This window comes from Saccopteryx bilineata, chromosome 1, assembly GCF_036850765.1.
Source record: "Saccopteryx bilineata isolate mSacBil1 chromosome 1, mSacBil1_pri_phased_curated, whole genome shotgun sequence".
Lineage (NCBI taxonomy): Eukaryota > Metazoa > Chordata > Mammalia > Chiroptera > Emballonuridae > Saccopteryx > Saccopteryx bilineata.
Genome location: NC_089490.1, coordinates 235,412,643 through 235,439,441, shown reverse-complemented (window position 1 = coordinate 235,439,441; position 26,799 = coordinate 235,412,643). Strand labels below are relative to the sequence as shown.

Below are 26,799 nucleotides of genomic sequence, written 5' to 3'. Positions count from 1 at the left end.
GCAAGGTTAAGTCACAAAGAAGCCAGCCCAGCCCCGGGGGAGCAGCAGTGAAGAGCAGCTGTCATCTTAGGCCTGAAGGGAGAAGTGGAGGGCACAGGTTCTGGGTTTGAGTAGACGGTGAAGGCTGGGGTGGAGGAAAGGGAGGTACCCAGAGTGTGGTGACTGTGGGCAGACCTAGCCCCACCAGCCCCAGTGCCCTGGTAGAGGCTTGCTCTCTGTGTATCCTCTCCAAGACTCAGGTCAAGGACAGAAACAAAAAACCGTTTGATAGGATGAGATATCTCTTCTTGCTGTCACTGGGCAAAGTGGTTCCTTCCTTTATATTGCCTAAATTTCCTGTGTGTACTTTCACATCATGATCTCAAAGGCATTATTACAGCTGCTGAAAGAAGAGAAAATGAGCAGAAAGAATAATGGCCTCCAATTTTTCAAAACTACTGACAGACGCAAAAGTCCAGGTCTGAGAAACTCAGAAGATCACCACGCAGAATCAACAGAAGCCCACAAACGTGCATGTAAATATATATACACAACTTGGCAAGTTACTTCCAAACTACTGAAAACAGAAGGCAAAGGGAAAAATGTGAAGGCAGCCAAGAAAAAAGAAACATATAAAGAGGAACAAAGACAAAAATAAGCAAATTTCTCCTGGGAATTCATGCAAGACAAAAAGAACAGGAACAATAAAAGTGTGTCTATTCATAAATGACATTATTGTTTATGTAGAACATTCAAAGAACGTGCTACATAATTTTCCAAGAACTAATAAAATGAGCCTAGTAGGAGAAAAGGATACAGTCAACACACAAAAATCAATTGTATTTCTATATATTAGCACTGAGTACATGGCATTCAAAATTTGAAAAAACTATACTATCTAGAATAGCACTAAAAATGAAATATTAATTATAAATCTGAGGTTTTTTTTAATTTTTTTCTTTCCTCTCTGCAGAGCAGATATAAATATGTTATTAACTTTTCTTCTCCAATTTGTTTGGTGTAGTATCTTGTTCAGTATCAAGTGTGAATGGTCTGATAAAAGCATTCAATTGTTAAGATTAACGGTACAAGCACACACATCAGTTTGTTTGAAGAGAGAAATGCTTGATTTCCTGACAGTTTTTTTGCGGTGAGAACAGCAAACCACTGAATAAATGCAGAAAAGACTCCAAAGGAATGAGTTAGACATAAGTCAGTTTTTCTTGCTTTCTTTGCAAAATAGAAGTTTACTTATTTTGTCAGGCAACATAAAAACAGCATGAGGGTCTTCAGATATTTGTAAAGCACTACTATTTAAGATCTGCTAAAAAACCAAACTGGTATCTAAGTAGGCAGATACTCAATGTGGTCGGTTTGAAAACACTACTTTATTTTGGCATTCAAATTCAACCTCCATCAAGAACAATGAACAGGCTGACTTCTTTAACTGGGAGAGAAAATAAGGGGAAAATGTTAGCAACAGGTCAAAGTGTGAATTGCATTTTCTATATCAGGTAAAAAGAAGACAGACAAATGCAGAGACAACTATCAGAGCATAATTATGCAACCAGCTTCCATGCCTATGGGAAGACGTATTGTGGCAGCATTAAGTGATAGGAATTCAAGGTAAGAGGAAAAAATGTATAAATTTCTCAAATGCAAATAGGGTAATAAAGAAGTGCACCGAGCATAAAATACGACTTTATAGAGTTGACTTGAACCCTGAGAATTCTTGAGTTCACAGGAAAATAAATTCAGATGATAGATGTGGAAATCAATAATGAAGCCAAGGTACAAGGGAGACAGGAAAAACAGTAAAGGCAGAATTAGATAATAATAAATATAATAAAGGGAAAAGAAAATAAGGTCTCAAATAGAGAAAACTAGAAAAAGAAAAAGAGAAATTAAAAATAAAGAGACAGTAAGCACTTCAAAACATAAACAAAAGTGATCAGTTTATATAAATAATTTTATGAAAAAATGTTAATGAAATCATAACATGTCTCATTGGGACAGAATAAGAGGCAATACCAGAAAATATGGTATTTCTCTGAAAGATCATCCTGTTCAGTAGAAACGCATTACTTTTTCATTGTAATTTTATACCACTACCTACTTGCTTTCTGAACAGTAAACTGTGGTATGACATCTGCTTTCTTTTCTAATGTGGTGGGAAAGATGTGAAACAATATTCTGTAAAAAAAATTCCCGAAACAGACTAAAATAAACTTTACCTTTTATAAGCTAAACCAAGGTTATATAATCATAGCAACTTTAACATTGCATCTTCTAAAACAGAGAATGAATCAATTCCATCACTTTACCAAAGAAAGGCTTGGAAGCGTAATGTGTTGAGCAAAGAACATACTGCTCTACTCAGATGGAAAGAAATGACCACAAAATAAAATAAATTGCACTGAAAGAATTCAGGTCACACATGCAACTATTCCAACAGATGTAAGATTATTTAGAAATATTTTTAAGTATAAAAACTCTGACATGTATATTTTGGTTTTATTTAAGTATCAACTTTTCAAAAAAAATGAGGAAAGGAGAGAGGAAAGAAGGGAGGGAGGCAAATATAAGAAAAGAGTTTACTGATATCAATATCTAGAATAAAACTTTTTCTTTGTCCAAATCTTTCAGCTTAAGATGAATTTTTATTGGTAAGCACATTTGGTAAATGGTAGTTCTTCTTTGTGTTTTAATATGTTTACAATATCCACTAATAGACTTAAGGGATAGAGGTGGAGTACCAGATGGCCATATTATTGATGAATTAACTCTCCTATAGGTGAAAGAGGCATACACAAAACTAGATGTGTATATGAAGAATCTACTAATTTTAATAATAACCTATGTCTAAATTAAATCAACACTTTACATATAGATTCTTATTCAATATTAAATCTGATTGTGCATGGCCTTTAGAATAGTAACTAGGACTTAGAAAGCATTCAATAAATGATTTTTGTTTCCGGTTTGAAATCTTGATATTTCTCATAGTCAATCTATTTTGAAAGAAAATTGCTTTGTGGAAGAAATCATTTCATGTATCTAAACCTATTACCATTTGTTCTTTGAAGCCCAAACATGTCACTTGTACCTCATTCATTCATTTATTCATTCTCAAATGGTTATTGATCACCTTGTGAAAGGCACTTCTTCTTAGGTTATAAGGATACAAAAATAAATGGAACTTTACATCTAGGCATCAAATAATTTAAAGTTAAAGCATAAAAACCAAGAAAGAGTAGCACAAAGATATTATTTTAGACTATGAGACAATTTTTTTAGCAATGCCTTGTTTGATCAAATTTCCCTCAAAATAATAAACAATATATTCTTTTTTATAATGAGAAATGCTTTATCTTCACATTCCTTGTTCTTCTATTTCTTTGCAAGCACACATCTATGGAAAAAGAAAAGATTTCTCATTAGATAGCATCATGTGTTAGTGACTCTACATGACCATGTTAATTGTTTTCATTATCTGACTTTCTTCCATGCCTTGTGAAAGTAATTCCAAATAAAGCATCCTTTCAAATTAATTAGCACAAATTTAGATCAGCTTGCAAAAGGCATAAGCAAAATAGAAATAAGAGAATAGTTGGAAATCATCATTTATTGAATTATTAACTTTCTGTTATGGATACTTTCTAATAATAGTTTGCTCTCAATTACCTGGTTATTCTCATTATTTAGTCTCACATTGTTCTAGAGTTAATCTCTTAATTATGAAATACATGTAGGACAGTGGTCTTTGTTTAATAACTGATCATTGAACTTCATGTATTAATCATTCCATATACAATTATACCATAGGATCAATAGAATTTAATGAACTCTGTCCAGTCAGAGAAATAACGATAAATTAGTCCTGTCTGAAAATGAACTGTATTAAGTTCATCAAGCCATTAAGATCATTTTCTAAAATAAATTTTGAGACAAAGACAATGTATATTTTAAAAAATGAGCAATCTGTATAATAAGATCTGGCACTCAGTGTACTCAGGGCATTAGATTAAATGAAACACTTTCATTTATGTTTTTAATAATGCGTAAGTTCAAATTTATTACACAAACACATTATGTTTACTAAATGTTTTATGAAATGTATTGAGTATTTCCGTTCCATTTTCACAATTTTTTAGAGTGAGCGTGTAGAAGAGAAGATTCATTTTTTACATTTATATTCTATATGCTTATAAAACTGTAAAAAATATTAGAATCAATCACAGATACTAATTAATCTGTTCAACACGTTGAGGCTATGGATAACCTCACATTATGCTAATGGTCTCAGATGTTATCAGGTAAGGGTAAAAATTTTAGATATTTTTTTGCCACGGACCAAGTAGCTCCTAATAACGGTGCGAAATTGAGGAAACACACTTTGTCAGAACAAAACCGATGGATCCGGGAGGACTCCTCAAACTGCCTGGCAGTATCTGAGTGCCTCACAGCCCCAGTTTGCTTTATTATATAGACCTATGCAAATCAAGGACCCTGATACAAAGTTGCACATCAAAGGCTAAGACAGGAACTCTCCCAAGGCAAAAACAGGATACATTAGTGAAATTTACAAACATCTGAAACAAACAAAGAGTCAGAGGAAGGGCAAGGAAGCAAGTGGAGTGGGTGCAAATACTCAGCATCAAAGCCAAATATGGAGATGGAGGGGGAGAACTTAGCCCCTGGCCAAGCCTCGAATCTATAATGGCTTTTTGCCATTAACGGTCCACAACAATTTTTTTTTAATATTTCTTTTTATTATTATTGTTTTTATTTATTCATTTTAGAGAAGAGGGGGGGGAGAGAGAGAGAGAGACAGAGAGACAGAGAGACAGAGAGAGAGAAGGGAAGGAGGAGCTGGAAGCCTCAACTTCCATATATGCCTTGACCAGGCAAGTCCAGGGTTTCGAACCGGCGACCTCAGCATTTCCAGGTCGATGCTTTATCCACTGCGCCACCACAGGTCAGGCAACAATTTTTTATAAATATTTCTCCCCCCCCTTTTTTTTAATCAGCATCAAAGACTTATTAATCCTATATATCACCTCAGTGGTGTATCAGAAATACCATACAAAATACATCTCTTTATACCTTGACATTGAACTTTCTCAGACAGCCTAGTACAGTGATGGGCAATCTTTTGAGTTTGGTGTGTCAAAATTAGCCAAAAGAAACAAGCATAACTCAGGTGGTATGTCACTTTGAGAAAAAAACCATAATTTTGCGATATTTATAGTTTAAATAACAAAAATGTATAATTGTAATATTAACTGTATTTAATAAACCAAAAACTAATTATTTAACTTACCTGCTTAGTGACTTCTTTGTTCATCTGTCAGTTGATTTCTTTTGTTGGTCTTGATATTATTTAACTTGTGTGGGGTGCCTTGAACTAAGATAAGTGCGGGGAAGGGGGAATTCTTTAACTAACCTGTCTATTGGTGACTTTTCTGTTGCTAAATTTCATTGGCTAAATCTTCAATTGAAGGTTGGTATTTTGTATACTTCAAGCCCAAGCAAGTGCTACTAACTTCATCTGTCAATCTATTTCTTTTGTTGGTTTTGATATTATTTAATGCTGAGAATAAGGTCTCACAAAAGCACAAAAAGGAAAAAAATTGTGAGTAAAGCCATTGCTATATTTTTCAGGGTGCTTAAAGTGTCTGGTAATCAGTTCCAGGCACTCCAAATTTCCTGTTCGTAGTGGCACTCCTCTTGATTCTCCAAGCTGCAGCTTTCCAGATTCTCAAGCTTTGACCTCAAGTTGACAAACACCTGAGCCCGGATGCTGTCTTGAAATTTTGCAAGTTGCATCTTATGTAAATTAAGATGGCTGCCTCTATTTCTAATGGCGGGAAATGGCACCCATAGCACAGGCCCTCACCTCTCCCAGCCTCCCCCTCACTTATCTCAATAATGATGGTCAATTAGAAATCCACTGACAACTCAGAACAGTAGATTGGATGACGGTTGCTGTGGTTATTGTTAAGCCTAATCCGGAGGGACTTGAAACATTGAAGACACAAACAAAATCCATGGATTCCACACTAAAGCTTTATTGTCTAGCTTGGCCAAGTGGCAGCAACTTCAACAGAAATCTGAGGGAGAGTGCGCTGGCCCTTTGTTTTACCTAGTTTTTATAGTTTTGCAAGCAGGAAGTACAGAAGCAAAAATTGCAATTAGGTGCCCTTTACCACTATTGGTTATAATCATATGCCCTTTAACATGATAGGACCATGTTTTCAATTTGCAAGCCATACATCATTTTGGAGAAAACAAAATTTACAAGTCAACACAATGATAGAAAGATGTCTTTTTCCATATTAAAAGACATTCCTATATTTTCTAATGTTTATCCGCCAGCTCTTTGTCCAGAGTCACACACATTAACTATATGCATTCATATGGGAGAGGTAGTTTCCATGGGGACAAATGCCCACAAATAGCTCATTACTATAAGAAAAGGTTTATTTTGGCTTTTCTCTCCCTGTACCTGGCTAGCCATTCACCCCCTTCCCCACAGGTGTGGTGGAATGTCAGGGAATCCATGTTTTCCTTTCCTTTGCATTTACAATAAATGCCAAGGGCCATCCTGGTTTTATGCTAATCACACAGTACAGAGATCACTCACAAAATTTCTCTGTACACCTTAATCCAAATTAATAAAATGTTCTTTAAGCCTCTTAAAATATTAAAATTGATTCTGTAGCTTTTGGCACTTTACAACTCCTGCGGGTGAGGTGGCACAGTGGCTCTCAGGGCTCCTCAGTTAGGGGTTGCTGGTAATGGTGATCACAGGGCCCCCAGAGATGCGTCCTCCAGGCATTGCACTGCTCCCTGCTCCAAAGGCTGGAAGTGAGCTCAAAAATCCCCTAACGGTCTAACCAGAAGTCCCAGAACTAGACGCTTTGTGCCGGAGTTCTGTTGTTCTGGCCTCAGACCTCCGGCACAGAGTGTTTACACTACAGCAAATGTTTTATCCTCGGCTATTGCACCTGGCCGTGAAGGAGCTGATGATGAAACGTCCTTCTCGGCATGCGGCCCCATACTTCTCTGGTATGTGGTCGTATGTGGTTGTGTGTCATTGAAAATGGCTACACGTGTCAGTGCTGACACGCGTGTCATAGGTTCACCATCACAGGCCTAGTAGGTTGACCCTGACCTTAATGGGCTATATCCTTTGCCTATTGCTAAGTAAGAATGCAACTTTAGGGGATTTTCCACTCATAGAAAAGGACTGCAGTTGTAATAACGCAGTGTTTCCTAATTTCAGTATAGACAGTAGTTATTTTAGAATTTTGATTTCTGAAAATGCTTTGCATAAACATTAACCTTTACAATCTTTCTTCACTTACTCTTCTCACAGAGTGTGGGAATCTTAGCTTTCTGACAGGTTCAAAACGCACATTTCAAGCTTTATTTCTGATATATTCAGTCTTGATCGCTGGTAATTCCTAACAGCTACAGGACTGATGTAAGAGTTTGGCATCTTTCTTTGAAGTACCAGAAACCAACTCTAGGGTGATAAAAAAATAAAGGAATTCATTATGAGTATGCAGGTATTCAAACATAAAGCAAGGGCAAGGATATCGTGAGGCCACAGGAGTTACTGTGATTAGTGATTGAGAATATTTTTTTAAAATAAGAATTCCTTGTTTTCTGTTTTCCTTGATGCTGCCAACATTGTATATGTCAGTATAGTTCAGACGTCATCATCATACTTGTCTGTTCCTTTTTTCTCTGTCACCAAGTCATATGAATTCTCCGATGATCACAGTGGTCTGAAATATAGTACATGACAGGAGATATTTACTGAATGCCTCAAAAAAAAAATAGTTTCAGCTTATTGTATCTTATTGCCAGGTTTCTTATATAAATCTTCAAACTGACCCCAAATAAATCAGTGACCTAAAGAGCATGTTGGCCCCATTGCCAAACAGGATGTATAATGCAAAGGCATTTTCCACAAATGCTATTTTGCTAAGAGCAAAATAGCAAAGCTATTTTGCCTCAAAGCACTGAGGCAGGGAGAACAGGACGGGGTGGGGGGTGGGGGGGGGACTGCTCCACCCATCAGTCATTCTGAGACCTGTCCGGTCTTCCAAACCGAGCTGACAGAGTGGTCACTGTCCAGTGTGTAGTGGCGATTACTTTACGGACTCTAATGAGGAACAGACGGTAGCAGATGGACAGAGCAGTGAGAGTTCAGTAATGAGGATGCTCAGGTGACTGGCCGTCAAGCAGAGCCAAGACCGCTCACAGGAAATGAGCTCTGCAAGAGAGTATGTGTCAGACTGGACCGGAAATTTTCTTTCTTTACCACTTCATTAGATGATTATAAACCTTGCCGTCTCTAGGCAGAATATTAAAATAATAGATTTCTCACCTTCTATCCAAAAGATAGATCGTGCTGATGCTCAAAAACTATGACACCCAAAATATGTTTAATACAGAAAAATTACCTGAATTATTCCACTTGAAGGAAGAATAATTCTGTCAAACGGGTCAGAGTAGACAAGAAATTAGACACAAGGTTAAAATACAGTTTGAAAGCAAAAATGACAGGTTTCAGGGTGCTCATTAAGTATGTATCAAAATAGCTTTTATTTTATTTTTAAGTGAATTGTATTGAGGTGACATAATTATAGAGGTTTCAGGTGCCAATTCTACAACACATCTCTGTACACCATATTGTGTTCGCCCCTCCCCCCAGGTTGAGTCTTTGTCTCAATTTATCCTGCAATACCCTCCTTCACTGCCTCCCTTAAAAGATTTATCACTTTAGGCCCTGGCCGGTTGGCTCAGCGGTAGAGCGTCGGCCTGGCGTGCGGGGGACCCGGGTTCGATTCCCAGCCAGGGCACATAGGAGAAGCGCCCATTTGCTTCTCCACCCCCCACCCCCATCCTTCCTCTCTGTCTCTCTCTTCCCCTCCCGCAGCCAAGGCTCCATTGGAGCAAAGATGGCCCGGGTGCTGGGGATGGCTCCTTGGCCTCTGCCCCAGGTGCTAGAGTGGCTCTGGTCGCGGCAAAGCGACGCCCCGGAGGGGCAGAGCATCGCCCCCTGGTGGGCAGAGCATCCTCCCTGGTGGGCGTGCCAGGTGGATCCCGGTCGGGCGCATGCGGGAGTCTGTCTCTCCCCGTTTCCAGCTTCAGAAAAGCAAAAAAAAAAAAAAAGAAAAAAAAAAAGATTTATCACTTTAAATGAAATAGTCACACAAGGAACAGACTCAGCAGACTGCTGATTTCTTTTTCTCTTCATTTCCAAAATGGATGGCTTTCTTTAAAGGAAGCCCAAAACCAAAGAAATATATTTTTCTTCAGATGCTTCAAAGTTGAATCTCTTCACAATTTCAATAAATACAAGTTTTAAAATGAGTCCACACACTTAAATTCCTTTTGGAGTGCACTGTGCAGAAGTTAAGATGCTCTAGTAAGGTCATCATCAAATTTATTCCTCCTTTTGTTTATGAACACTTTAAGCGATGTAGAGAGAATGTAAAAATTGAGGTGCATTTTTCATTCTTTGTAACTGAAATCACAATGTTAGATTCTTCCTCCAAGAAAAAGAGTTGCCAACATTTTTCCAAAGTTGAAAAGTTCAAAACATTTGAATGCTGGAAATAATTTAATTAAGTTCATCCTATAGTAAACAGATACAATAAGAACTTCAATAAGTAATTTGATTTGACTTAGATATAGATTACCCCACCGTCCAGCTAAATAAAAATAAAGCATAGTCTCATTGCATTTATATTTTTGTATATACTTGGTTGTGCCATAGATTTCAGCAATACAAAATAGACTCACCGGGAAGTTTAATAAAAAATTTTGTAATTAATATACCATGCATTGTGCTATTTCATGCCTATTTTATAATTCTCTTTTTTGAAACTAATATTGGGAAGTGAGAACCACTTTTAATTTAATGTCAACATCAATCTGATGATTCAATCTAACATACTTTGTAATAAGAAGTGGTTGAGAAGAACAATAAATAAACCTTACTTTTTATGAAAAGAGTCATTTAATAATGAAGAAAATTTTGACCATATGAGTATCTAATTTCCTTGTAGGGGAAAGAAAAATTTTGGTGATGATTATATATTATGAGATGGATAGAACATCTTACAGTATTTTTGTTTGTTTTCTTGATAACATTTATTTGTGCATCAGAACATATACAATATGACTTATAACAGTGGAATGTAAATAAACCACCAACTATTTTCAATATGGCTTTGATTAAAATTAAATTTGGAAGAAGGACTTTAAGCTTCAGTAGCAAGAAATTTTAGAGTAAAAAAGTGTAGTTGAGAATGCAAAGCCCTACACTAAAATCAAACTTGTTTAGATAGATAAAAAAGGAGATTAGCAAATATTTATACATTAGTCAGTATTATGTGTGAGTATAAACTTTGTTTCTTCATAATACAAGGTTTCCATTTTTCTGTTTACTAGTTCTATTCCCATGATATTGAAAGATCAATTTTAATAATTTCTAAAAGTCTGTTGTCTCACAACTTTGAGATCATAATTATTATTTCAGTAAGAATGCTCTGTTAAATATGCATGGTATGAACACCCTGTAACGGAACCCTGTTCACCAAGGATGGTTGAGTCCATCACTAACTTCACTTTGGTTGGAAGGTTCACGGTCAACCATCTTCCTAGATTAGAGAGGTGACTGTGTGCCAAGTAGTCTTTTACGCCTTACTGATACAATAAATAAATATGTAAGCATGCAGCTGGCATTCTAGTAAGACAAGCTAAGGCTGAATAGATATATCAATGGCAAAAATGCTATAAAGGAAAATAATGCAGGCAAAGGAAGAAAAAGCTATAATACGAGCCACTTAAAGACTTGAGATGTTTGGTGTTTACCAGTGAAATGATGGTTCAGCAGACATTAATGCACATATATTTTTGTGTAGAAAACTTGATATTTCTTCAGTACAAATTTGTAGACTCTTGAGTTAATTGACCTGTGCTTTTTAACAGAAAACATTTGCCATTTCTCATTTTGTTGTTATTCTTATGTAATATTATAAATATAATATAATTACAATAAAAATTCTTATTTCTAAACTTTTTGAATTTATACTTGCTCATTTAGTTGAATGATGTTTTGGGGAAATTATTCTATTTCCTATGATAGTCAGCTATAAACTGCAAACAAAATTGTTTTTTAAGGAAATGCATTTTAAAATTTAAACCTACTTCCACGGCTTGTTTATTTTTCATAACTTAAGATATACTAGCTGTTCTAGTGCATGTATTCTGTCATTAAGAAAATAAAGCTAATGAGCTGATTTAAATAGGAAAGCTGTGTACATATTCATAAGGCAGGGTATTTAGGCAACGGAGTCTTTCTGAAGCAAGTCATCAGATGATTCTTCTGATAGACGTGAAGTACAATCAAAAGAACAAAACTTGCCTTTAATCTTCCCAACTGTACAAGCGACAGTATGAAATTAGCACACCCGGAACTCAGACATCACTAATGTAACCCTGAAACAACTAAAAAACACTTGAAAGAGTTTTATTTAAATTACTTTTTCAATAAGTGACGTTATTAGAAAAACTTGTTCATTAATATTTCACCTTGAAGATCACAGCAGACATGTATTCACATAACATTTCCCCATAAATGTTTGCATTTTCCCCCCAACATCCATTATTTTCTTTACTTATAAGCATATTTACAACCCTCAGCGGATGGTAGCTGTAAATAAATTTTAATAGGATGTATGGAAACAGAAAATAAGATTCCTGGAACCTGGCCATTGTTTGATTTGGTCTCTTGTTAGAAGTAACATTAATTTGAAAGAATAGATTGATTGCTAACTTGTGGGAAATACTGTGCAGAGAGAAGTGGGCAGGAATACAACATCCAACTCTGCCAGATAATCACCAAAAATGAAAACGTGCATGCAAATATGTGAAATTAATTATAGCTGTTTTCTCAATTCTTACAATCTTTTCAGACTGCCCAAAGTTAGTTCTATATCCTGCAAAATGAACATTTTAGTTTTCTTCTGTGTTTTAGCACCATGGAGATTAAATTCAATATATTTGTAAGTTCAATTCCACCTTGAGGTCTCTCATTGCACTATTTTATAGGTAACAGAGTAGCCACTACATCGTGTATATGCTGGTAAATCATATGTTCTCAGAAATGAATCTGACACCTTAAGGAGTACTATAAAAATATGAATTTAACTGTATTCTCAGTTTTTAAAATAATTGAAACATTTGTAAAATAATTTTTTTGGACAGCACGCATTTCTTACAAATCTGACCTTTGGTTTATTCATTAGATTACAATACATTGTGGTAGGCAAACTAATGACGTCCCAAACGTGCCCACACTCTGACCTCTGGAACCTGTGACATTGATACATGACCAGCAAGAGCAATTAAGGTAGAAGATAGATTAAATTGCTAATTGGTTCCCTTGCCAAGAGGGAGATTACCGTGGATTACCCATGTAGGCTCATTTAAGGACCAGGGTCCTTAGATGTGGAAGGTGATTGGAAGAGTGAGGTCAGAGTGATGCCCTGCAATGTGAGGTCGATCCCACCAGCCTTTGCAGATGCCACTCAGCAGCCTATGCTGTTATTTCAAAACAGAAGGTGGCCAGGAACTAAAAAATGTCTGCAGATGAAAAGGGCAAAAAAAAAAAAAAAAAAAAAAAAAAAAAAAAAAAAAAAAGAAAGAAAGAAAAAAGAAAAGAAAATGGACTCTAGCCCTGCTGACCAGACAGCTCAGTTGGTTAGAGCATCATCCTGATATGTAGAGGTTGCAGGTTTGATCCCCAGTCAGGGAACAAACAGACACAGATTGATGTTTCTCTCTCTTCCTCTCTCTCTCTTTCTCTCCCTCCATTCTTCCCTCTCTCCCTTTTACTGTCTCTAAAATCAATAAATAATTAAATTTTTTTTTTTTTTTTTTTGCATTTTTCTGAAGTTGGAAACAGGGAGAGACAGTCAGACAGACTCCCGCATGCGCCCGACCGGGATCCACCTGGCAAGCCCACCACGGGGCGACGCTCTGCCCACCAGGGGGCGATGCTCTGCCCATCCTGGGCGTCGCCATGTTGCGACCAGAGCCACTCTAGCGCCTGGGGCAGAGGCCACAGAGCCATCCCCAGCGCCCGGACCATCTTTGCTCCAATGGAGCCTCGGCTGCGGGAGGGAAAGAGAGAGACAGAGAGGAAGGCGCGGCGGAGGGGTAGAGAAGCAAATGGGCGCTTCTCCTGTGTGCCCTGGCTGGGAATCGAACCTGGGTCCTCCGCACGCTGGGCCAACGCTCTACCACTGAGCCAACCGGCCAGGGCAACAAATAATTTTTTAAATGAACTCCAAGAGTGCAGCTCTACCAGCACTTTGATCTTAGCCCAGTGAAAGGCAGTTAGGATTTCTGACCCCAGAACTGTAAGATTATACATGTGTGTGATGATTTTAAGTCACCAGATTCTGGAAATTTGTTACAGTGGCATTGTAGAACTATTACTTACAAGGAAATATATTTTGCTCACAAAAATTAGGGGATTTTTATTGCTTCATATTCATTTTGAAATATCCCCTATTTTTTGTGAGTGGTATATTTTGTAAATAATTTTAAGAGAGTGGATTTTGTATTTCTTTTTATGTTGTTAAAGATACAAAAACATAACTGAGATAGCTTTGTTGTACTAGAGCTATTCTAAAGTGAAAGTCCAGATTCTTGGGTGTGGAAATGAACTAGATAGAAAGTCCCAAATTCAACCCTAATTCAGCACTCATATCTGTGGACCAAGCTACCTGTACAAGTAAGGCACTTAAATCCATAACATCTACTTCTCGGTGTTTCTCCAAGGCCATAGAACAAAGTTCTTAGATTATATGTGCATTAAAGAAAAAAATTCTAATCTTGGAATAAATACACATAGCTTTTTTAAAATTAAGATAATCAAATTCTAATTTTTTTTTAAGGTTTCTTCTAGGGAAAAAGATGCAGCCAGTATTTAACATGTTTGTTAAATAGATTTTACCATAAGTAAATATTGTTCTTTCTCTGAGAAGCTTATTTTGTGTTTGTAATTTAATCCTAGTTCTTGAGTTGAATATTTGAGCCTTTCTGGTACATGCAGGGAGGTGGGCTGAGGTTATAGTAAAGGAAGTCTATAATCTTCTATTAGAATGGGCTAAGTCAAATGAAAATATGCCTTTGTTATTTTGTAGCAGTTAAGAGGATTGGAACTATTCTTACAGTAAACATTTTTTTGCCCAAAATCTTTTCATTCACAGAAGACTACATTATCACAAACTCAGTGTCTGCCTGAATAAAATCTTGGACTGCTTTATTCGACAGTTTTCTTTCCAGATACAGGGAGTATAAACAGATTGGACAAATCATCTATAAACTTGTAGGAGGAGTCCAAATAAAAACTGGTAATAAAAGAATTCTAAGTTTAATTAACAACAGGGACTTACCACTGAAATAGCTTCACAAGTGCCTTTAAATCCCAGGAAAGGCAGTTAGTTTTTAGCCTAGAATACTCAGAAGGTCACTCCGTGACCATCTAACAGGGTACATTTAAATAGGAATTAGAACGTTTTCCATTCTGTCAGGAATGTCACCTGGGGTTTAGAGTAATAGACAAAATACATTTAAAGAAACAATTCAAATATTGAGCCCACAAAATTACAAAATTATAGAAAATGGGCTTGACTCTAGATATCTGAATTGATTCAATACTACATATGACATGGATAGTTTGGGAAAAATAGCTACTAATACTATTAAGTTCATTTATTACTTTCTCATGTTAAAGGTAGGAAAAAGAATCTTTGGATGTAATTTTTCTTATGTATAAAATAACAATTTCAAAATCCTCCCAACATTTAAATTTGATGAAGTATAGAGGAGGAGAGTCAAGATATTAGAGGAGAAAATAAAAAATTCATAACTGACATGCTTTTTATCAGCTCTTTCTTTTGCCGAGTATCAGATAATGGTCTTGGGCACTTGCATTAAATAAAATAGATATCTGCAAGGCCATTTGATGTATATAAATGTATATAAATGTTTTTATTGATAAAACAGAAGATATTGAAGGTAAAGTTCTTTTTTTATTATAATAGAATTTTAATTTATATATGAAGGAGGGATAATAGAAATAAAGAGGAATAAAAAAATCACTCAGCATGTTCTTAACATGTTTATTTTCTGTAGATATTTGGTAATATTGTTTAATGCTATACCTATCACGACCAGTTTTGACATGCTGATCAAATATTTTCAAAACTTGTTGAATTGGAAGATCTCTTTTTCCTGCTGATTGTGAGCATTCTTTCATATATTATTATTCAATTTTTCTAGTAGATTATTTTTATTGATCTATAAGATTACTTGCTATTTATAAGACTTTATTTATTTGATGAAAATAAAACTTGTTCCAAACACTTTACTAGCTGCTTGAGACATAGAGACCAGCAATGATAATTTATGTTCTCTATTCTCATGGGAGTTACTGTCAACAAAGAAAGAAGAGGAAGGACTCAATAATTGCATTTCCCTAGTAAATATTTACTGAGTCCTAATTTGGCGCTACTGGTATAGTCATGACCAGAACAGACAAGGTCACTTGCTGCTCGGACAACTCTGTTATTCTGGTTGGGATAGAAAGAAGATGAATAAGGATGCAAATAAGTGGTTAGAACAATCCAGGAAGTGATAATTTTTAAGAAGAAACAAAAACAAATACATCTAATAGAAAAGGATGGCTGGGTCCCATATTCTCAGTGATGTGATCAAGGCACAATGTTTTGAGGATTTGCCATTTAATCTGAGACATTAAGACCAGAAGCAAAGACTTCCTTAAGATGTGAAGACGATGTCTTCCAGAAAGAGTACACAGGAAGCATGACAGGTGTAAGGTGAGGGAGATTTAGAAGTCTAGGAATTGCATTGGAGACCAGCATAATTAGAAACTCAAACAAAATGCCATCAGGGAATTAGGGAGGAAACTTATGTAGGGATAGATATTTTAAGAGAAGGATTTTGGACTTTACTTCCATTTTCTTTTTTTTTCCATTTTATTTGTTCATGAATTCTTTTTTTTTAAAATTTTTTAACACATTTTATTTTTTTAAAATTTTATTTATTCATTTTTAGAGAGAAGAGAGAGAAGGAGAGAGAGAAACAGAGAGAGAGAAGGGGGAGGAGCTGGAAGCATCAACTCCCATATGTGCCTTGACCAGGCAAGCCCAGGGTTTCAAACCGGCGACCTCAGCATTTCCAGGTCAATGCTTTATCCACTGTGCCACCATAGGTCAGGCCTGTTCATGAATTCTATAAACTGTTTATTCTACTTTAAGTCATTAGAATATTTTGTGACATTTATGAAATTAAATCTGAGTTGATAGTTTGTATCAGGTAATTGCAATTGTCTCTAAGAAGGTAACTTTGAAATGTTTTTTTTTTTTTTTTTTTTTTTTTTTTGTATTTTTCTGAAGCTGGAAACGGGGACAGTCAGACAGACTCCCGCATGCGCCCCACTGGGATCCACCCGGCACGCCCACCAGGGGCGAAGCTCTGCCCACCAGGGGGCGATGCTCTGCCCCTCCGGGGTGTCGCTCTGCCGCGACCAGAGCCACTCTAGCGCCTGGGGCAGCGGCCAAGGAGCCATCCCCAGCGCCCGGGCCATCTTTGCTCCAATGGAGCCTTGGCTGCGGGAGGGGAAGAGAGAGACAGAGAGGAAGGAGGGGGGGTGGAGAAGCAAATGGGCGCTTCTCCTATGTGCCCTGGCTGGGAATCGAACCCGGGTCCCCCGCACGCCAGGTCGATGCTCTACCGCTGAGCCAACTGGCCAGGGCCTGAAATGTTTTTATTTACTAATATTATACATGTAAATAAAATTTAAGAATCATATATATATATATATATATGTGTGTGTGTGTGTGTGTGTGTATATATATATATATATATATGATTTGTGAAAGATGCAAATAAATTTGTTGTGCTTGACCAGGACCTCGCAATATGTGACTCTCAAAAATTTTTAGATCCCCACTACAACTTTCACAGACACACACACACACACACACACACGCACACACACACGCATTATAGATGTTTGCGTTTATATTATGAACACAAACATATTGAAAACACATGAGCCATTCAATTAAACACAAGGAGCACCTATAGATTTTGTGACTTAGCCATCTTCTACTGAATGGATGCTATTAGCTCTCTTTGGGATAAAGCCTGCTGGAAGCTGCACTATGCCATTTCTGTGCAAAACACTTGAGCGACGAGGCCTGTGGATGGGAATGATGAAGTGCGATGTATAAAGGATTTAGTAAGTTTCTGGGCAGAAGGATGGCTGGCTCTACAATGCAGGGATATCACCTACCAACTGTTCCACCAGCTACTATCCAAATATACTGAGAGAAACCTATCACCCGCACCGCTGACAGGTGCTATAAAGCTAAGCTGCCCTTTCCTGGTAGATAGAAATAAGCCAAAGTGGAGAAGAGAAAGTCAATTTCAAGAGGTAAAGTATTTTTAGGAAGAGTATATGATATTTATATTTGTTTAACAAGTGCAATTATAAAGAAACATCCAAAATACCTGATATAGCACCACACCTTCTTGTGTATTGAATAAGTAGAGCCTCTAAGCAGTTAGTTTCCCAATATTAAAGCCTGAGTCTACTGCATACCAAGCATGCATTTAAATTTAAAAGGGTTCAAATTCATTGTTGGAGTAGGAGTCGGCAATATATATTTAAAGTGTTTGCTTTGTCAAATTCATTTTATTTTTAGTTTTAACTATACAATTATATAATCATTGTATTGGGGGCGTGCCTGTGAAATGAATTTATTAGAGATTCTCACTGAATAGGAGTGGTGAAGAGATGAGTGTTAGTGATCAAGATCGCAGCTCAGATTTCGTGTATCCCAGAAAATGCTGATGTCACTACTATAAATAGTGATATGAAAAGTGCTATTTCATTTTAACTGAAATTTATCATTGAAACTAACTGTTAACGTAACACTTTATCAGTCCTGTTTTTGTGCCTGAATTCAGGAGAGTGCAAAGAAATAAACTAAATTTTAAAGAAGCATTTCTTCATTGAAAGCTCATTTCATTGTCATGAAGGAAGACAGAATTTTTTCTTATCATTATGTTACCTTCTACATATTTTAATAACCTGCAAAACTTAACAGAGAGTGAACTGTAGTCTTTCCATGGGAGGCACCAAGTTTCAAAGTCTTTCTCCTAGAGTCAGTAGTTTTGATCTCTTTGAGTTCCAGAGACTAGACTACAGGCTTAGCCAAAAGGCAGTTGGATCAAAGCCTGTCTTGCTGAACTATGTAAAAAGAAAGAATGTTAAACGTGTTTACTCTAAACGAGGACATACATAGCAAAAATGCATCTCAAATCAACATGGTGAGGACAGATATCTTTTCATATATTTATTTTCAATGAAAGTGTTCAGGGCAACATTTCAAAGCTCTTTGGATACAAAGGGCAAATATGATTTGAGTGTTATGTGTTTATTTAAATTAACTTAAGTATGAAATTATTTTCTAGATGCAAATAATGTGCATGCTGTCCAATTTAAGAGTTCTTTTTTTTTAAATCAAAACCCAGACAAAAGATTTTTTTAATAAAACTTCAATTAAGGAATTGAACAGGATACCCATAGTTATAAAGTGTTAAATTTAAAGTAATGTAGCATCTCTTTCATATTTAATTGGCAATAAATATCATATAATGCATAATGCTTAAATTAAGTAGTTCTTATTCATGACCCAAGTGGTTTTCTAAGAATGGCATCATTTCATGGAAGCAAGTGAAGCAATTAATTGGATTCTATTTATTAATCCACTTCAGATGTAATGAAAACATAACAGCAAACAAAATATATTTGTACTTTAATTTGTGATTGATGTTGATATTACTGTTGTGTTCAAAGTTGCCTCATATTTTGAACAAATGTATAGTAATTATTTAGATAAAAATCCAAATTAAATCCACTAGAGATTTTAAATAGAAGTAGAACATTATTTTTATTTATTTATTCAATCAAAATTTATTTATTGACCTCACAGTGTGCTTCAGACACTGGAATAAATTTACAATAAAAGGCTTGTCAAACAACTAATGTCCTCACACTCTGAGAATTTTAATTTTTAAATAATCCCATAACTATATTTGCTCAAATCTATGGACCTATTATTTTCAGACTAGATCCTAAGTAAAACTTATGGGCTTTATTTTGCTTGTTTCACCATTTCTAATAAATGCCACGTTTGGGAAATCTTCACTATTGTTCTCTTTTCTGTCAGGCATTTGTTTGTTTCAGAGACCATTTTTATTTGTAGTGCCATAACTAATTTTTTTCTTTTTAAAATAACTTTATTGTGGCAAAATTTACATTTCACAGATTTTTGTCATTTTAATTATTCATTTTAGTGAGCTTTAATACATTTATACAGTTGTGTAGCCATCACCACAACCCTATTTTATTTATTTTAATTTTACTGTTGAGAAAGAGAGAGAAGCATTGATTTGTTGTTTCACTTAGTTGCCTCATTTAGTTGTGCAGTCATTGACTGCTTCTCACATGTGCCCTGACTGGGGGTTGAACCCATGACCTCTGGTGTGCCGAGTCACCCTTTATCCACTGAACCACCTGGCCAGGGCCACTGTCCAGTTTTACATAATATCCTTCACTCTTAAAGGAATTCTCATTATCCCCAACCTCAGGTCAGAAATGAGCTGTGTTTTTATACTTTTGTCCTCTCATGAAGTTTCATATAAATGGAACCATGCAGTGTGTAGTATATGTGTCTGGTCTCTATTTGCAGCTTGTTCATGTTGTTGCATGTATAACTAGTCCATTCCTTTATATAGAGAAGTAGTGTCCTATTTTGTTTCAGTAACAATTTTATAGTTTTCAGTGTACAAAAAAAAAAAAAGTTTGCTTAGGTCTACTTTTGGAAACTGTAGATAGTTTATAGAATTTATAAGTGATGTTTGTATTAATGATCAATATTCCATGATCTCTAAATTAGCTTATTGGTTATTGGAGGGTGTACATGAATCTTTCCTTTGGAATCTCTCCGTATAACATCATGTCATCACGGAATAAAACTGATTGTACTTCATTCTCTCCTATCTGTATGCCTTGAATCTCGGTTCTGTGTCTTACCGCATTGTCCAGAATCTTCAATAAAGTTTTGGTTAGAAGTGGCAGGAGTTAACATCCTTTCTTTTTTCCCAGTCTAAGGGGAAAGCATTCAGACTCTTGACATTAAGTATGAAATTATTTATAAGTAGGATGTTCGCTGTATTGGTTGTCGATATATCCTAGACTGTTGATATATTTAAAAAATCATGAATGGTGTTGTATTTTATCAAATGCTTTTTTATACATCTATTGAGGCTCTCTTATGTTTTTTTTCTTTTATTGTTTTAATGTGGTGTATTATATTAACTTATTTTTGAATATCAAAACAACCTTGCATTTCTGGATTATTCAGTCCTGAGATATTTAAATAATACTTGGAGCTGTCCTAGATTTCTTTCCACTACTGATATCTCATCTAAATCCATTGAAGTTGAAGATTACACTTTGCATAATTTTAATAATTTTGAATGCAATAATAATAGTTTTATGACTCAGCATTTGCCTTAGATGCAGACTGTGCTTTATGCACATACAAGAATATATTTGATGAGAAAGGGTGTTCTGCTGCAATGGGTTAGAGTTCTTGACTGAGAAGTTGTTGTTTTTTCCCTTTAACATTTGAAATGTGTTATTCCACTGCTTTCTGTTCTTATTTTACTCAGAGAATCCAGCTGTTTTTAATCACTGTTATTCTCTATACATTAGGAGTTAAAGTCTTTTGCTGGTTTCTGTTTTGGCTTTCAGCTGTTTGATTGTTGTGTCTCTTGGTGTGAATCTCTATGTGTTTTTTGAGGTTCTTGGATCAGCAGATTGATGTTTGACATCAAATTTCCAAAGTTTTAAACCATTATTTTTCTCAAATAATGTTTCTTCCATTTTCAATATCTCTTCTTTGTCTGGGCCCCTCACTAAACTGAGGTTGGAATGCTTGATTGCCTCCTTTAGTCCGTGAACCTGTTGTCATTTTTCTTCAAGCTATTTTTCTCTCTTCTTTGGATTAGATATTTTTCACTTAACCTATTTTCAAGTTCATCAGTTGTTTTAATCTGCTGTTTCAAACCTGCTGTTAAGCATATATTTCATTGCCTTAAGATAATTGCTTCAGGCCCTGGCTGTTTGGCTCTGTGGTAGAATGTGGGGCCAGCATGTGGATGTCCTGGGTATGATTCCCTGTCAGGGCACACAGAAGTGACCATCTGCTTTCCCACCCACCCCCTCTCCTCTCGCTTCTCTCTCTCTCTCTCTCTCTCTCTCTCTCTCTCTCTCTCTCTCTCTCTCTCTTTCTCTACTGCAGCAATAGCTCGATTGAAGCAAATTGGCCCTGGGCACTGAGGATGGCTCCATTGCTTCCACTTCAGATGCTAATAAGAGCTCAGTTGCTGAGCAACTGAGCAACACCCCAAATAAAGCATTGTCGCCTAATGGGCTTGCCAGGTTGTTCCCGGTTGAGGTGCAGGCGACAGTCTATTTCTCTGCCTCCCCTCCTCTCACTGAAATAAAAAAAAAAAAGATAATTGCTTGAAATTCTGCTTCCTCAAATTTGACTATTGACTATGCAATGTTGTAAAAGTTCTGAATTAATGAATGTTTCCACAGGACATTTTAAAGTCTACCTCCTCATTTATCTCTCTTCACTGTCTTCTTTTTCTGTCTCTTGTCATTTCATTACTGTGACCTTATTTTCGATTTACTCATAACTCATGGTAAAGATTATGGAGGAGTATTAGGGAAATTGGGATATGGTTTGGTATCTATGAACAAAGCTAAGATGATCAGAAATCAAAATATGTCTTCATTCTCACATTGTACAATCCGGTCAGGAACATGCTGAGATCGTGGTGTTTGAGGCTTTCCCACAAGTGTATAGAATTACCTCAACTATATAATTTAAGAGAAAAAGGACTCTAGAGATAAGATTCTGAAAGAAAAAATATTCAGATTAAAAATTCATAAGGAAAAGTTAAAAATTAGACATATATATATTTAAAGATATCTTTAGTTCTCTCTGCTAGAAGAAAAATATAAATGTTCATATGTTTTTAGTGATTTTTCATATATACTTATATTTATTCTGCCAAGTAATTTAAAATCCACTTGAAATGGCTTACACAATTTTAAAAATTATAGAACCTCTAAAATAATTATAAAATAAGTGTGCATGTAACTCAAATAGTCATGTATTTTTTCTAAAATGTCAGAGACTGATGGAGCCAACCTTTAACCTATTTTCAATTCTATTATACTGATGGTTTGAAATATGTAGAATTTTTGCATCATCTACTAACAAGACAAAAATTAAACTTAATTAATACAGAACTTTAACAACAACATTTCACAGTGAATAGACCAAATTTAAGCAAGTAAATTAAGTCACTTTCAAGTTGGAAAGAGAAAATGTAGAAAGTAAGTGTTTACAAACTATTGTCATGTCTAAACAAATGGGTTCTAGGATGGACCTTCTGAAGTGACTGGCAGAAAAACAGAATGGTCCAAAAGCAGAGCTCTGCATCTCAGGATGACACTGCATTTATAATTCAAACTCACACCTGTGTTTCAGATTTAAAAGATGCTTCTGCCAGCCTGTCTCCACCACAACTGCCTCTCACCACTCAATATAGCTCAAGCATAATCCTAGGACGATGCCATAGATAGCCATTATGTTTCTAAATCATTGCTTCCTTACAAGTATAAGAAAAAAAAAGAAGTAATGAAAAAAAAAGAAAGAGAAGGTAAAGAATGGAGGAAACAATGTAAACCATAGTTTAATAAACATAACCCCCCCTCCTACTTTCATCTTCAAATGTTATATATGTGCATCCGAGTGATGGAGCCAAATAATTCAAATTTTTGGCTTTAAAGTAATCTGACACCCTCTCCATATCAAAAGAGGATGAAACAAATGTTTGGAAAATTAATATTATTCTTCATCTCGAGAAAAAAGATGAATGCGGTCACACTTTATTTAAAGCATTGTAGGAGGGATATCAGTGTAAATAAGAGATAAAATATAGACATCAATAAAGAATATGTGTAAATATAACACCATTAAGGGGACCTTATTTCCTAAAAAAAAGTTACTGTTTTTTCAAAATAAGAGATATACATTGAATATGACCAAAACTGAAAAGAAAATAATACAATTAAAATTAAAAAACTATTATTGTTGCAATTATCTTGGTTACTCTAAATTTAAGATAATTTCAATAAATTATTAAGGGAAGCAGGTAGATTTTAGATTTTTAATTTTTTAAAAATATAAACCCAAAGAATTACAAAGTTTATTGGCATCTTTTGTTTGAGACGCCTTTAATGAATTTTTCCCCCAATTTTATTGATATACAATTGTCATATAACATTGTATTAATTTAAGGTATATAACATAATGATTTAATAATCTATGTAATATGAGGCATAATTTTAATTTATTTCTCTCACAACATTCAGCATTATAGCCATGGAAGAAAATTTTGGCATAGGAATGACTAAGAAAAAGTAATAGATTTGGAGACTGTGGAAGTGCCATGGGAAGAAAATGAAGATCCAAAAGCCCGTAGAAGAGAGTGATGGAGAGAAAGAAATAAAGAGATTAGGATTAGAGAATGCTAAGAGTTTACGATTTGGGCTGATTGACGAGTCAAAGATAATGTCATTCTGGTCCATGGCTAAAGGAAAGTGCAGATTCGAGCCAGTTGACTAGAGACACTATTAAAAATGGAACCTCTTGATTTACCACAACAGATGTCATATGTATGAGGATATATAAAATAAAGTTATAAAATTCAATTAAAATTACAGAGGAAGTTCATATTGAGTCACAAACCTCAGCTGATATAAACATCCTGTAGAGAAGAGCCTTTGAATAAACAAAATCCTACACAGAACTGCAATTTGGAAATTCACTTTAAAAATATATTGAATATTTAAAAATAAATAGAACATGAATAGTATAAATTATCTGTTATACTGTCATATCTGATTCAATATTATTAGGAGATTATTATAGCAAAGACAGTTTTGACAACTATTAGAAATACTGATAAATCAGTGAATTAAAATTTTGGAAAATATCTACCTATTAATTTTCTTTTAAACACTAAGATTGATTAGGCATTTTAATATATACTTATTAAATTAGTTATGTCCTAACTTTCAAAATGAACACAAATCGTTCACTGAAATTTCTCCAGTGTCTGGAAGTAAATATAATCATCTGTAGTCATTTTCCAGGTATTATAACATTATTTTAGACTGGCAACTCATAAAAATTTAAGCTTATTATAAAAAGAATGTTAAGATGTTATTCTATCCAGGTCACAGTCTTTAAATAAAACTATCTATAAGTGTTATCATGTATTATTTCCATATAAAAACAAGCTAAAATTGTTAATAAAACTAACATTTTCATCACTGTGTATTTGTCCCTCTTTTGATGATGGGCACACAACACAATCGACATTGGAAATGCTTATAGAGATGTTCACCTGAAACCTATGTACTTTTATTGATCAATGTCATTCCATTAATTTAATTTTTTAAAAAATGGAGAAAACAAACTGAAAATCAAAAGCAATTAATCTAGAAGCTGATTCTTTTTGGAAAGAATAGTAAAACAGACTGTTTCTTAAAAACAGAAAGAGAGAAATGCAAAGGAAAGAGGACTGGGCTGAGAAATCCACATTCACATCACTACAGAAGAGATTAAAACTAGTATAAGATACCGCTCACAAATTTAAGGGAACAACTGTGTTAAAGAAATGAATGGTCTCCTTATAAAGATAATTCATTGATAAGAAGGAATATGAAACTTTGAGAACATGATAGCTGGAAATGAAGAATCTATTGTAAAAGACAGTGAACATAAGTGACTCTCCCACTGTGTTCTTTCTACACTCTTCATAACAGAATCCATCACTTGGAGTAAAAATTGCTACCCATTCATACCTGGACCAACAAGTTGTGTGCCTGGACTTTACGGCTCATTTGCCACGAACACTTCGATACCACGTCACACTGTGGGACACAGGGGTCTGGTGTCCCAAATGGCTGCTGAACAAGCTGGATAAGGTGATGGTGTGATTAAGTGATTGTGGAATCAATCTTATTGCTCTCATATTTAATGTATGCTAAAAAAAAAAAGTTTCTCTTTGAAGCTCTTTGGGAGAAGTCCTTAGTGTCCACGGAAATGGTTGGAGCCGTCTACTTTTTCTTTTCTAGGCTTGTTTTACATCAGTAGCTAACACACGAGGCGTCACTTTTCTTTGTCTCATCTCCCTTACTCCTTTCTTTCCCAACCCTGTTATCGCCTTATAGCTGCACCTGCCAAATACAGTATAGTATCCATCCATTCTTTGATTCTTTTTACAGTCTTTTTCTATAGTCAGTCAGAAAGAGCCTTTCCAAGTAGGAAGGCCATGAGGTAATGACCCTGGCTCATTTCTGTGCCGGGCTCTGGCCACGCATGACAACCCACTGAGCAGAGAGAAGTGAACCTTAGGCTCCGCCCCGTTTATTAACTATGAGGTCAGCTAACTTAATGTTTCCTCACCTGCCCCCTGCATGTTTGCTGAGTTTAAACAACGCTCCTTCAACAAAAATTCATATGAATTTTGCTTTTGCCAAGAGAGAGGTATGGGTATTTGTTTTTCTATAGGGGAAATTCATCATCATAATTTAGGTTGTGAAATAAAAAAAAAAAAGGTTAGGGAGTTATCTTCATACCTTCCTACACAGAGATCTGCAAATACAAAACTTGACAGCCGTGTGGTGTCAGCAGGCTTGGTGATTTCCATGGAGACTGGGGTGATGGAAGCCGATCATGCTACTGAGGAGGGCGTGAGACCTCAGCGGCAGACCCAGGTGTGCCTTGTGACACGTGGAAGGGACCTTAAATGTAAGTCCTTGGCGGGTTTTGAGTAAAGGAGTGGCAAGGTGTGACTTTCTATACATTAATTACTAAGTGAAAAAAAGCAAGTGGCAAAGTGTCAAATATGTTGCTATTTGTATATATAGAAATGTATGAGAAAATAAATGGAATCCATCCAAATGTTTGCATCTGTATGTGAAGAGAGTAATGTGTGGAGGTGCGTGTAGCATGTGGCCTGTATTACTGCACAGGGCTATGGGGTGGGTGGCATTGGTGAAGAAAAACTTCATTTATAATTTATGTCATGTCATTGAGATTATATTATTTTTGTAATTTTAAAATCAAAAAAGGATGAGTATGAAGAATGTTTAAATATGAGCAAACATAAATATAATTGAACAAAAATACAGGACAATGCAGAATATTAAAAAATATATTTCAGAATCTTGGCTGTAATTACAAAGAATAATGTAGTGAAATGACTTTTACAACAAAAAGAAACAATTAGATTTGCATTTAAACTATGTATATAATGCTAATTATAGAGTACCACCTTTTAGGATATATATATATCTATATACTTAATCTCTAAATCAGCTTAAATCGTGTTTAGAAATTTGAATTTTCAATTAGTTCAAAAGTCTTAAGATTCGGAGATCATTGGTACAAAACCAATGTACTCTGTGAGTTCGCATTTGCACATAATATTCTTTGTTCTAACGTCAGTCAAAATAGAATGAGAATCATCTGTCTC

General features: G+C 35.4%; 1 protein-coding gene across 3 annotated transcripts in view; it reads left to right on the top strand.

The window, feature by feature from the left end:
- Positions 1 to 26,799, top strand: part of BRINP3 (BMP/retinoic acid inducible neural specific 3) — a 327,366-nt gene that overhangs the window by 67,697 nt on the left and 232,870 nt on the right. The window contains exon 3 of one of the 3 annotated variants that reach the window (XM_066253513.1): positions 16,153 to 16,309. The exons of 1 other annotated variant lie outside the window; for it this stretch is intronic. The gene's annotated coding sequence lies outside the window, so the exon portion shown is untranslated. Of the gene's footprint in view, positions 1 to 16,152; positions 16,310 to 26,015; positions 26,073 to 26,799 lie in introns of those variants that run through there. One more of the 3 variants, XM_066253515.1, reaches the window with a different exon arrangement.